Consider the following 14023-nt stretch of genomic DNA (forward strand, 5'->3'; position numbering starts at 1 on the left):
GCAAGGCGTTTTTGTTACAGAAGCTGTTCAGTAATAGCTTTTACTGTAACAATATGCGTAACAATATGCGTAATCTGCTACACAACGCACCCAAAACCGCTAGGTATGTTTAGAAAACGACTCTAAACATGCCTAGATTCACTCTGAAATCCGCTCCAAAAACCACTAGCGGTTTGTGGCTCTGCTAGTGGTTTTGGTGTGCACTGGGCCTTAAAGAGAATCCGTGACCAAAAATGATACTTCATCCCAATCAGTAGCTGATGCCCCCTTTTACATGAGAAATCTATTCCTTTTCTCAAACAGATCATCAGGGGGCTCTGTATGGCTGATATTGTGGTGAAATGCCTCCCACAGGAAGACCATGGTCCTGGCAGTTTCCGGTCTGTGAACCTTGTTGCATTGTGGGAAATGACTGTTTACAGCTGTTTTCAACTGCCCAAAAAAAATCAAGCAGCAGCTACTTCTAGTGACCTATCACTTGCCAGCAGTACGGTGGTGTGATTGATGTCAGAATGTAAATCAGGGAGAGGAAAGCTTTTACAATGGGCAAACACTGACTAAATCATTCATACATAATTATTGTAAAAATGCACTTTTTATTTTTTCTTCCTATTACATTATTTTCACTGGAGTTCCTCTTTAAATAGGAGTCTGGAGCCTTGAGTGCTGTTTGCTGGACTTTATTTTTATTTTTATTTATTTATTTTTTTAATGCAGGTTTACTTTTAGGCTAGTTACACACCAGGACGTTGCGTTTAGGGGACGTTATCGGGCACCGCTCTCCCCTCCTCCCCAACATGACTGAGCATGTGCAAACAGTCTAACGCACAGCATGCAGCACTTTGCTGCGTTACAATGTAACGCAACGTGGCCAGTGTTAACAGCCCACTTGTGTTACATTGCTGTGCGTTGGGGGAGCGTTACAGGCGCACGTTGTCCCTGTGTGCAAGAAGCCTAACTGTACTGACTGGGTTGAAGTTTTAATAAGTGTGTCAATTACCTGTAGTACCTTAAAGGATTACATGAGATGACATGATTATAGACATGTATGTACAGTGCTAAGCACACAAATGTGTTTTTTTTTTTTTGTTTTGTTTTGTTTTTTCCCTTCTCTGCCTGAGAATTAAAAACCAGATATGCAAGTGACAGTTTTTGACTGGGTCGGACTATAGCGAAACCCCTTGCTGAGAAGGAATTAGACATAAACCACTTCCCTGGCAGAAAGTAGTAGTAGTAAGTTAGAAATTCAGCCTATATTTGCCCAGTGTAAAATCATCATGCTGATTTACAGTCTTAAATTTACTGCTGGCAAGGTGCATCACTGCGGATTGTTTGTGTGTCCTGAAGTGAGCAACACCACCTGGGGCCTACATGGCTTTTTGGTGCAGGGTGAGCTGAATGACCGCTCACCCTGCTGCCTCACAAACTCCGGGTGGTGCCAATTAATATTTCCTTTCCAAGTTGTAGCAACTCTGAGGGAGACGTAATCTTGGGGCCCAGCAATCGCCGACACCCAAATGACGCTGCTGTGTGGTGACATAACAGGTCTATGGTGCCACCCAGGTCAGGCACAGCGTGGGGAAGAGTGTGCACCAAAATGACTTGCTTCAGCACCTGGGCCCCTTCAGTAGTATTTTCCCCTAACTTTTTTTTTTTCTCTCTCCTACGTCGATATAGGGTGTGGTCACAGGTGGAACATGAATTTAGCAATTGTGGGACATTAGACTAGGACTAGTAGGGATTAGGTTGTGAGCGCCTCCAACACAGGTGTCCCTCAGTTTAGGTAGTGACAGGGACCCCCACTCACTGTGATGTCTGTCCCCACTGCCTATCATGTAACAGGCATATATATCATGTCTGCGAGGTGCTAGTGCCCGCTTCTTACTGGTCGCTGGCTGATGGGAGGTCTGACGCTGCCTGTTACATAGGCACTGGGGACAGGCGGGAGACACGTGTCTGGTGTATGCGCTGGTTTGTTTGGCCAGAAGGGGGACGGCTGGCTGCCCCTTTTTGCTCCTATATGCGGATGCCTGTGATGGGAAGCATTCTGATGCTGAAATCATGATAATGTAAAATGGGGTATCCTGAATAATGTATTAGTCTAATTGTTGTTTCAGTTCCTCTTTACGTGGACTTGTGCTGGTAAAGTTTTTGAGTTGCTGTAGGTTACCCTGGTAACTGTCTTTACCCCAGTATTAACATGTAGCCCCATTGCGCTTTTGTAGATACACCATGCCTAAGTCATCAGATGCATCAGCACCACGACAAGAGAAGAGGTTCTCCCTTCGAGTGGCACTAAAGAAGGTTGTATATAACTCTAGCAGCGAGGAGTCTGAAGAGGAACTTGTTCTCTCATCTTCGGATTCAGAAGAGCAGCCCTCCAGCGGTCCAGTCTAGCTCCTCTGAGGATGAACCTAATGAATTTCTGCAGCGAAGGGCCAAAAATATTCAGGATAACAAAGCCATGGTGGGTAGCAATGCTGGGAAACTGGATTCTACATATGTATGGTTGCAGAATTTAGAGCATTAAGGGGCTGGGTATTAGGCTTCTTGCACATTACATGCGATTCTGAAATATTTTTTTTAAACCGGATTGTATAAAAATCGAAATCGCATGAAGTGTGCAAGAGGCCTTATATACTGCTTTTTATCTGCACTGGCAGTTTCTTGTGTGATTGGCTTTCAGGAGTATAAGGACTCTGCATCCAGATGAAAAAACACATTCTGTATGATTATATATCTATAGCTCTCTATCTTTATCTTCATCTTCTCTATCGATCAGGCATGCTTGTTTTGGCACTGTTTTTCATTTGATCAACCAACCAATTTGATAATTTTATCGGACCACAAAATCGCCATATGTATGGCTAGATTTAGTCATTTGGCTGGTTTACCCTAAGGCTTCTTACACACTAAGATGTTGCGTTAGGTGCTACATTAAGGTCGCATAACGTGCACCTAACGCAACGCGTGGTGGTGGCAGAGGACGTTAGCAAAGAGCCACGTTAAGCGGCTCTTTGATGCGTACTATAGTACGCATGCGCTGGTGGAGACCACATGAGCGGAACACTCCACATCACGTGGTCCTGCCAGTGACGTCAGCACAGTGCAGTGAATATTATGTGACTAATCACTGCGCCTGTGCAAGCAGGCTAACATGGCAAAGCCGCTCTAACGCCGTAGCATGCTGCACTTTAGATTGACGTGCAGCGTTACAATGTAACGCAACGTGGGCACTGAACAGCCCATTGCAGTTACATTGCTGTGCGTTGGGGAGCGTTACAGGCTGCACTAACGTGTGCCTGTAACGTCTCACTGTGAATGCAGCCTTAGGCCTGGAACCCACTGAAAACCGCAAACGCAAAACGCAACCGCTAGCGGTTTGCAAGCGGATTCATGCGCGTTTTTGGTCGTGTTTTGCAACATTGTATTTTTTTTTCCCCAGCGGGTGCCTAGCGTTTTGCGTTTTTATCCTGATTGGTCCTGTGAATTATTTTTCATTTTGTTACAGTGTGCTGAACCGCAAAACGCTAGCAAAACTGCTCAGTTTAGGTTTTGCTGAGCGTTTCTGCTAGCGTTTCAATACTTTACATTGAAGCGCTAACGCTCCCAAAATGCTGCAGGTCCTGCGTTTGCGTTTCTGGGAAACGCAAACGCTCCTGTGGAAGTTGCCCCATCCATTAACATTAGCCCAGCGTTTTGGCAAACTGCTAGCGTATCGCAGTGCTGCCAAAACGCTGCCAAAAGCGCTCCTGTGGGTTCCAGCCCTCAGGCTGGATTTGCACTGTGCACTGCATGCATTAGGAGTATGAACCACAATGGAGACTAGACATTAGACTTCAAAGCCTGCATGCAGAGAGTTAGACTAACGTGATCAGTTGCCATGCAGTGTGAGCAGGCAGATAGGATTGTATGGGCAGTAAGTTGGCATGCAGAATTATTCTGCAACGCAATGGACAAAGTGTGAAAGGGTTCTAAAGGCAGATAAAAAAAACATACTTTTTAAGATTCACACTGCATGTTGCAGTGTGTGCTGCAATTGACACTGCATGTGTTACACCAGCCATGCAGCAAGTTAGAATAACTCAGGCAGGAGTCGCACTTGAGCAAATCAGCAGTGTTTTGCTGCATACAAAAATGCATAAAATCTCTTTAGTCCCTATGCCCTTTTGAAGGCATATGTGATTCTGCTTAACGTGTAATAAAAAAACGCAACCTGCACAACGCATGTGGTTTTTAAACTGAAATCAATGGCTACTGTAAAAAGAAAAAAAGTGAGTGCACTATTGTGTGACAAAATGCTTGCGGGGAATAATCTGTGATCCCTCCCTGACAATGCATAGATGTGAACACCCCTATAGAATTGTAGGGGCAGCGAGTTCATATTCAGATTTATTCTGCAACCCACCTGATGGCAGTGTGACTGCACCCTTAGCTCATCTGAAACTAGATTTTCTTTGGTTGTAAACTTTACTGTGTATCGGTAAAAGTTTGCAAACATGCTACAAATGTCAGACCCTCTGCTGTTGTAATGAAAACTGTTGGGATTGGCATGTGCCATGCTATGTGTATATGTATGGTGTGTTTTTGTTTCTTTGAATGAAACCGGCCAAACTGCTGTAAAAATATCTGAAACAAAGTGTATGTGTTGGAAGTTCTAATGTGATATCAACCAGGCAGACACTTCACCTTCAGAAGCGAGCACTTCTAAAGTATTCCATAAGCATAGTGGTTTTGGTTTTTCACCTGAACAAGCTGAACCCTAGTGTGTTAAATTAAAAGGAAGCAAGCTTCCCTATTGAGGACCACTATCTTGAAAATGGTAACATTTTAAATAAGTACTATTCTCCCAGAGTAAAATGAGCCATACATTTTCTCCTATATTGCTGTCACAAACAGTAGGTAGTAGAAATCTTGACAGCACTGGCAGGTTTTGGACTAGCACATCTCCTTGGTGTGTGGGGGGGGGGGGGGGGGGGGGGGAGATGCTCAGGGTTTTTTGTTTTCAAAAGCGCCTGTAAATGGCAGTTGCCCTGGCCCAACTGCCAGAAAAGTGTACAGAGGGAGGCCAGCATCATTGCACAAATCCTTTTAGGGGAATGTCTTTATAAAGAATAAAAGCCTTGCTGAGAATCCCTCCCCCCCCCCCCCCCCCCCCCCAAAAAAAAAGAGATGGACTAGTCTAAAAACCTGTTGGTTCTGTCAGATTGGTCTACTGTAAATAACAGCAACATAGAGTAATGTATGGCTCATTTTACTGGCAGAAACCTACTTCTCATTTGTATATATTTACATGTATTTTACATTATAAAATGTTTCACGCTTGTGGAGCTTTAATGCAAATTGGTGTGCTTAGCCTTAAATTTTTCCTATGGCTGGGCACACTTGTGCTGTATGAAACCATGCCGAAGTTGCTTTGTCTTGGTTCTCTTATATTTGAAACGTTTGCTTGCCTTAAATCCCAGCAATGTACATACTGTGTATATTTGAAATGCTAATGGCACGCAGGATCGAGCTGAGCAGTCCCTTTTTTTTTTTTTTTTTTTTTTTAACCCCACCCGCAGCAGAAATGTGAAAAAAATGCAAAATGCCCAAATCATGAGTGCTTTGGAATATATGGCATGTGTGGCTTGCGGCATTTGCAGTGACTATGCTAGGGCATAGCATGCACCCATCAAGCTTTCAGAAGTATGGAGAAGGAAGAGATTAGTGGTTACTTTATACTGACCCTGTTTGAGCAGAATCTGTAAAAGCTGTATACCTATACTTCACAGCCTAAATAACCCATTTCTCACAATGCTTCTGTTCTGCCACTTCACAGTTGGCCAAACTTATGGCAGACCTGGAGAAGCTGCCGGGACATTTGGAGCCAAATTTGGACAACCAGAGCGGTAGTACCCCGGTAAGTGTTCAGCCTTTCTATCCTTGTATGAATCCAGCAGGTGCTGTTTTGTGGTTATTCAGGACGGTGCACATAAAGCAGTGGGAAGTTGTAGGTTGGAGTCGGTGGTTATTTCCCAGCACCAATGTCCTCACCAGAGATGGTCAATGAGATGCTGACCTGATACCGCAATAGCAAAGGAGGTTTTTTTTTCCCCTCTCAGAAGTACCAAAGACGCCCTAGAGGGTCTCTCACTGTAACAGAACCTAGGAAGAATCCAGATCGCGCAGCTCGCCGTGTGACCCGCTCTATGGGACTTTCTGTGTCTTTTTCTGGTGAAGACAGCAAAGACCATCAGAGCCTGGAGGACCAGCTAATAGAAGAGGTCGGTGACAAGTTAAATAGCAGTGTTATGTATTTTGTTCCAAAAAGTGTGTGTGTGTGTGTGTGTGTAGATGGAAGTCGCTAGTTGAGTCTCTCCGTCAGTTATGTATTCTGTTCAAAAACCTCCAGAGAGAACCAATAAGAAGGCGGCAAAGCACCCGGCATACCACTCGGCCTAACGTCCATCTCATTCCACACGTGGTCCGTCCAGTAGAGGAGATAACTGAGGATGAGCTGAATAATGTCGCTGATAATGTGAAGGAGAAGGTGTACAATGCTGTGCATGTAAGTAGCTTGTTAGTCCCAGTTACATGCACTGAAATGATCTTATACTCCAACTGTACCAATCAAATCCACTTCCTGTCCATTTTGTCTTGTTCAGGGCTCCACCTGCCATCAGTGTAGACAGAAGACTATAGACACCAAGACAAACTGTCGCAATGCAGAATGTCGAGGTGTTCAAGGGCAGTTCTGTGGTCCCTGTCTGAGGAATAGATATGGAGAAGATGTGCGGAAAGCTCTTCTAGATCCTGTAAGTTGTTTCCAACCTGTCTAAGGGCTGGTGCACACTACAAGAGCTAAGCGCTTTGTGATTTTAAAAGCTCTTGCTAATGTTATCCTTCGTGCAGGGCCAGATTTACCATAAGGCACTGTAGGCATGTGCCTACAGGCACCTGATGTAAAGGTGGGTCACTCCCCTCCCCAGCAACCCTCTCCCTTTTTCCTTATGCTGAGTCCGGGGCGGAGTGTAAATGGTTACTCACCAGGCTCTCAGCATTCCACTGAGATCTCCCTTCAGTCAGACAACTTTAATACTAAGGCTACCTCTGGCTACCTAATACTAAGGGGCATCTTGCTGTAGCTACCGATGACTGATAAGGGAAGTGACAGCTGGGCCAGCCAGCACACTTGCAGTGTGGTCCAGTGGGGGTTTGTAGGATCATGGAGGGTGCCAGGACATCTGTGCCTGTAGGCTCCTGTGATGTTAATCCAGGCCTGCTTGTGTGTTCACACTGGAGTGATGTGATTTTGTAAAAATCCCCCATGGCATTGCATTAGATTAGCAAGAGCTTTTAAAATCTCCAGCGGTTAAAAAGCTTGCGTAGTGTGAATCAGCACTAAGGGAGATGTTTAGTTCTGACACTTAACCTACGATTACAATCATGGCAGCAGCCAGAATGGAACTCTGAAGCTTTTATTCTATCTGGTGTTTATTGAAATTTTAAAGAGAAAAAGCTGTCTTGTCTAGTACCACACTATGCACAAAATTCCCTCACAGGATTAGACTCTCCAAGAATTTGTATCAACTTCTTTTTACTGCATTTAGTAGTGGTGATGGCAACATATAAAAGACCAGCACAACGTTTTGGGCCTGTCGCTGTTTATCAAGTGCTCAGGCTTCTGACATAAAAGTGAAAAATATATTGATCTTATTCTTGCCACACCCAAACAATTGGTAGGGTGAGTAGAAGTCATTAGCCCTTACCAAGGTCAAGAGCAGCAAAACGACTTAGATAAAGTATCTGAGACTGAAGTCCTTGTTGAGGCTACCAGCAGTGTTGCCAACTCATCCCCTTAATTACTGACCCATCTAAGTTATACAGGTTCTGGGGCTAATCAGTGCCTTAACTGCATCTACCTAGCCACAAAACCTGTATAATTCATGTCAGTAATTAAAGGGATGAGTTGGCAACACTGGCCACCAGGTAACAGTCCCCAGCCTGCCCATGCAGCAAGCTTCAAGTCTCAGCAGGGTATTTCTATAAGCCTTCAGTTCCTGATCTTGTACTACAACTTCTTCCAACGCGTACGTACAAAAAGGGCGCCCGGACAAAAGGGACGCGGGGTGTAAACTCTAAATAATAATCATTAATGGGGTTTATAAAAATAGTGTGCTATATTTCGTTTACAAATAAGGTTTAACAATTATAAATCATTAAATGTTTATGAAGTCGGAAATTGTGAAAACGTTAATCTTCCCTGTTTCTAAAGTTAAACTTATAATTACATTTATGAAAACAACTATGTTTAATTGTTATAATTCTATATTATTGTGAATAACCTTCATTTACGGTTTGTTATAATATCTGAAAATATTCTTTTACGGTTTGTTATAATATCTGAAAATATTCTTTAACGATGATATAAATATAACTACGTGTTGTAAAACATTAGTAATTATTACTAAAATTTTACTAAAACTATACCTAAGCCTACTCTTACACAGAACCCTCCCTGTACCTATCCCTAACCCCTAGACCCCCCTGTTGGTGCCTAAACCTAAGACCCCCCTTTATTATGTGGATAATGTTTTAGTAATTGTGGATGCAAAAAATATTTTGCAATTTACGTTACGTACTGATCGCTTTATTTTGTGAATGTTTTACAAACAGTAAGGGATAAAACTTTAAATGTTTTAATTCGTTAAATAAGACAACTAAGTTTAGTATTTTTATAAACGTTGTTCGGCACGGGTGCATTTTACAAGCGTAAATTACCACAAGCACACTTTTAAATCATTAAAAATCTCCTGGCGCCGTTTGTAAACGTTTATGTCCTGCGCCCTTTTTTCCTGCTCGGCGCCCATTAAACGCTATTTATTATGAGTGAATGGCGGCGCCCTTTTTGTCCACTAGCGGCATGCGCCCTTTTTTCCCGCTTCCTCTTCCAACAACTGCCATCTAAGTTGGCTCACATTATGCTTAAATTTCACAAAGTGAAATGCCAAAGGGACTGACTATTTGTATTCCTCTCCCCACTTAACTTTCTTGAGGGTTTTGTATGTTGCTTCTATGCTCATTTATTATATTTTTTTTTTTTTTCACTTTAAAAGGAAGGGAAATGCACAGGTCATGACAGTGAGTATTTTTAACTACAACTTATTTGTTCTAGGACTGGACCTGCCCACCATGCAGAGGAATCTGTAACTGCAGCTTCTGCCGGCAGAGGGAAGGTCGCTGTGCTACCGGCATTCTGTTCCCTTTAGCCCGCTATCGCGGCTACAGTGATGTTCATTCCTACCTTAACAGGTAAAAGTACTATATTATCTGTAGACTTGGATTTCTTTGCTCCCCATAGGTTTATACACTCGCCTAAAGGATTATTAGGAACACCTGTTCAATTTCTAATTAATGCAATTATCTAATCAACCAATCACATGGCAGTTGCTTCAATGCATTTAGGGGTGTGGTCCTGGTCAAGACAATCTCCTGAACTCCAAACAATGTCGGGAAGGAAAGGTGATTTTAAGCAATTTTGAGCGTAGCATGGTTGTTGGTGGCAGACGGGCCAGTCTGAGTATTTCACAATCTGCTCAGTTAATGAGATTTTCATGCACAACCATTTCTAGGGTTTACAAAGAATGGTGTGAAAAGGGAAAAACATCCAGTATGCGGCAGTCCTGTGAGGGCAAAAATGCCTTGTTGATGCTTGAGGTCAGAGGAGAATGGGCCAACGTATTCAAGCTGATAGAGCAACGTTGACTGAAATAACCACTCGTTACATCCGAGGTATGCAGCAAAGCATTTGTGAAGCCACAACACGCACAACCTTGAGGCGGATGGACTACAACAGCAGAAGACCCCACCGGACACCACTCCTCTCCACAACAAATAGGAAAAAGAGGCTACCATTTGCACAAGCTCACCAAAATTGGACAGTTGAAGACTGGAAAAATGTAGCGTGGTCTGATAAGTCTTGATAGTCAGAATTTGGCGTAAACAGAATGATAACATGGATCCATCATGCCTGTGCAGGCTGGTGGTGTAATGGTGTGGGGGATGTTTTCTTGGCACACTTTAGGCCCCTTAGTGCCAATTGTTAAAACGCCACGGGCTACCTGAGCATTGTTTCTGACCATGTCCATCCCTTCATGATCACCATGTACCCATCCTCTGGTGGCTACTTCCAGCAGGATAATGCACCTTGTCACAAAGCTTGAATCCTTTCAAATTGGTTTCTTGAACATGTCAATGAGTTCACTGTACTAAAATGGCCCCCACAGTCACCAGATCTCAACCCAATAGAGCATCTTTGGGATGTGATGGAACGTGAGCTTCGTGCCCTGGATGTGCATCCCACAAATCTCCAACTGCAAGATGGTGGGGTGAGTATAAGTCATTAGCCCTTACTCAGGGCTAAGGAATGCTTTCAGCACCTTGTTGAATCAATGCCACGTAGAATTGAAGCAGTTCTGAAGGTGAAAGTGGGTTGAACACCGTATTAGTATGGTGTTCCTAATAATCCTTTAGGTGAGTGTAAATAAAGCTGTGTATTTTTTTTCTAGATGGTTTGATTGAAAAAGTGATTGTAGCTGCACACTGAAAGAGAATTAATGACTTTCAGTTAAATGGCTGGTGGACTTAGTCATAACATATGTAGGATTTCTGTATAATGCACTAACTTCTACGAATAGGCATGTACCAGTGGGTTTCCACCCTTGTCGGTAAGCCCAGTTCCAATGTTGGTGCTTCCACTGGTCATAGAATAGCTACTGGACATGCTGAGCTTATCCTTGCTTCCAGCAGTCAATGATGGACCAGTATTCTCTTTAGGTTGCAGACTTTAAGGCAGGGCTGGATTACCAACCAGGCAACAAAAGCAGTCGCTTAGGGCCCCATTCAGAGTCAAAAGGGCCCCATCAGCACATAAACCAGCCCTCGCCATCCTGTCAGCGGTGGTTGGATGGTATAATGGTTAAAGGGACTCTGAGCAGTGCAGTAACTATGGAAAGATGCATATCATTTTAAAGCTCTCTTTCTCCTCTTTCCAATGATATATAAACTGCCACCCTATGCCTTTTAGTTTTCGCTATTTTCGCGATCGAATTCAGGACGACTTTTCTCCAAAGTCGGCAGCTCGATTCAGCACAATGCAATGAAATATAAGGAACCCAGGGGGATATAATTACAAACATCATGCTGGTAGGTGTGAGGATGTAATTAGTTGTGGGTATGCTTAAAGGCATACCCACAGGCACTGCTCGGAGTCTCTTTAAGGGTTCGAATCTCGGCTCTGGCTGTTCAGTAAGCCAGCACCTATTCAGTAGGAGACCTTAGGCAAGTCTCTCTAACACTGCTACTGCCTATAAGGTGCGTCCTAGTGACTGCAGCTCTGGCGCTTTGAGTCCGCCAGGAGAAAAGCGCGATATAAATGTTGTTTGTCTTGTCAAATGATGCCGTGCGCTGCTGATTGTCTTCAGAGCCAGGCTCTCCTCCTAGGTCCCCCTACTGCTACTGTGTGCTCTGCCGCTGCCCACTCCGCCCTCCCTTCCCACAGAGAACCACAGCTGCAGCAAGAATGATAGCAGCAGATGGCAAACGCTCACTCACCTATCCATGATCCAAGCGATAGAGATCATGTCATCTGAAACCCATCTATCTCTGCTACAGTGCAGCCGCTATCTCTGAACTTCCTGATTCTCAGATCAGACAGGAAGTAGTAATAGTAGTAACAGAGCGGCAGCACTCTAGAGGAGACAGATGGGCTCCGGATGATGGGACCTCTATTGTTTGGATCGCAATAGGTGAATGTGAGTCATCTGGTGCTGTCATTCTCCCCCACTGCGGCTGCCTTCTCTGCTGGACTATCGTATTCACTGGGATGGAGGCTGCATGGTGGCTGTCTAGTTTGGGAGGAAATCGGTTGTTCGGTGATGGGGGTAATTCTGTCTGGGGAACGGCTTCTGGTTTGGCGGTGTCCAGAGCTTTCTGCTTTTGCCAGGCTGGAGATGCAGGGGGAAAGTGCTGCTGCTGTGATATCTGTCTGGTGCCCTCTTCACAGGGGTGCCCCAGCCCCTGAGTGCAAATGTCCCAGCCATTCATCTCTCACGCTGCATTTTGCTGCTGCTATTCCCTGCATTGTGCACCTACAGAGGAAAACGGGCTGTTGCCCATAGCAACCAGTAGCTCAGCTGCCCCGCTGTGTGCGGCATGTTGCTGTGCATCTTCTGATTCTATTATGACATGATGGGGGGCCCAAATCAGTTACTTTGCTTAGGGCCCCATTTAGCCTTAATCCGGCTCTGCTTTAAAGGGGAACTTCAGCCTAAACAAACATACTGTCATTAAGTTACATTAGTTATGTTAATTAGAATAGATAGGTAATATAATCTCTTACCCACCCTGTTTTTAAAGAACAGGCAAATGTTTGTGATTCATGGGGGCTGCCATCTTTGTCATGGGGGCAGCCATCTTTTTGGTTGAAAGGAGGTGACAAGGAGCAGGAGACACAGTTCCAACTGTCCTGTGTCTTGATTACCCCTCCCAGCTGCACACACTAGGCTTCAAATGTCAAATTAAAAATGTAAAAAAAAAAAAATTGCACCAAAACAGCAGAACAAGAGCAACAACATCAGAAATCCCATCATGCTTTGCACAGCATTAGGGGAAAAAAGCCCAGGCAGTTTTCTTCTGTGCAGCTAAAAATGAGGCTTGTATAAGAGAAACAAAGTTCTGATGCTGTGAAACTGTTAAAGAAACACCAAGCCTTTTCAGTGCTGCTGAGTCGATTTTTAGTCCGGAGGTTCACTTTAAGGTTCCCAACTACTGTGCAGCATTGAGTTATGTGAGAATATGGGCACTCTAGTCCCAGCTGTAGGAAGAATGGGGAAATGCTTCTGTAGGTACCATTGGGTAATTAAGGTCAGGATCATGTTCTGAATGGATGCGGTCAGTGTAGGAGTGCATGGTGCACATAGAGATGGATTAAGGTGTGTTTTTATGTTTTTATAATAGGGTCCTAGGCAAGGTAGTTTGGGGTCCCCTTGTGGTCCTTTTGGTAAGCTGAACAGAGGTGAAAAGAGGTGGCAGTTGGGGCCTACTGGGTGTCAAGGGGCCCACTGGGTGTCAAGGGGCCCAAGCACCTGCCTAGGTTGCCTGGTGGATGATCCTGCTCTGTGTGCATTGTAATGTTCTAGTACAGATAACACTTGGCTACACATGGCTTTATTTCAATAACTGGCACACGTCCAGCAGACTTGTACTTTCCTGAATGGCTAAGCCAGCATTTGCCATACTTGATAATAGACTGGAATGGGTTATTGGGAAGTGGGGCAATCTGAGGTTTTAATGTTGGAAAGTGGTGTTTGTTCTTCTCCCCAAGATTTAGTAGTCTTAGACCCCCCCCCCCCCCCCCCCCCCCCCCAAACAGGAAGGTTGAAAGTATCTGTTTCTAAGTTATAATTTTACTGGCCTCCTGTCTGTATTACTGACTTTAAACTCTTTCTCTTCCTTCAGTCTGTCGAGTAAGAAGGGGGAGGAGAGTGACGAGTCACCTTAGTGTGACAGAAGACAGTCTTGTGTGTTTTTTTTTTAATGTTACTTGCTTTTTTGTTTTAATAAAATGTATATTTAAATGTGTCTCTTGCTGCTCATGTTGACTGGTAATAAATTATCCTATAGCACAAATCAAGGGAATAAAAAAAGCACATGCCATATGATCAGAATTATCCAAAAGCACAAACTATCAGGGGTGTAACTAGAGGGGAGCAGCCCCTGCAATTGGAGAAGGGGGTGGCCAACTACTAACCTCCCCTTCCTCTGATACCGGGGCCTATACTTCAGATCGGGGGGGGGGGGGGGGCGCGGTGGCAGGGCACAATGAATTGTAGTTGGGCCACAGCAAACTATCATAAGGCAGTTAATGTGTAACCTAGACCAGAAGCATAACAAGTAACTGTGGTGTAACTAAGGAGTTTGGGGCCCTAGTGAGTCTTACATGGAGCCCCAAAACCTAAGGATAACTGTAGTGTCAGAGGTA

At 44.2% G+C, this 14023-nt stretch overlaps 1 pseudogene; it reads left to right on the forward strand.

Annotated features, from left to right (window-relative positions):
• Nucleotides 1–356: 356 nt before the first annotated feature.
• On the forward strand, nt 357–13619 carry LOC137544027 (cell division cycle-associated protein 7-like; annotated as a pseudogene).
• Nucleotides 13620–14023: the final 404 nt, after the last annotated feature.

The sequence above is a fragment of the Hyperolius riggenbachi genome, chromosome 2 (assembly GCF_040937935.1).
Source record: "Hyperolius riggenbachi isolate aHypRig1 chromosome 2, aHypRig1.pri, whole genome shotgun sequence".
Taxonomy (NCBI): domain Eukaryota; kingdom Metazoa; phylum Chordata; class Amphibia; order Anura; family Hyperoliidae; genus Hyperolius; species Hyperolius riggenbachi.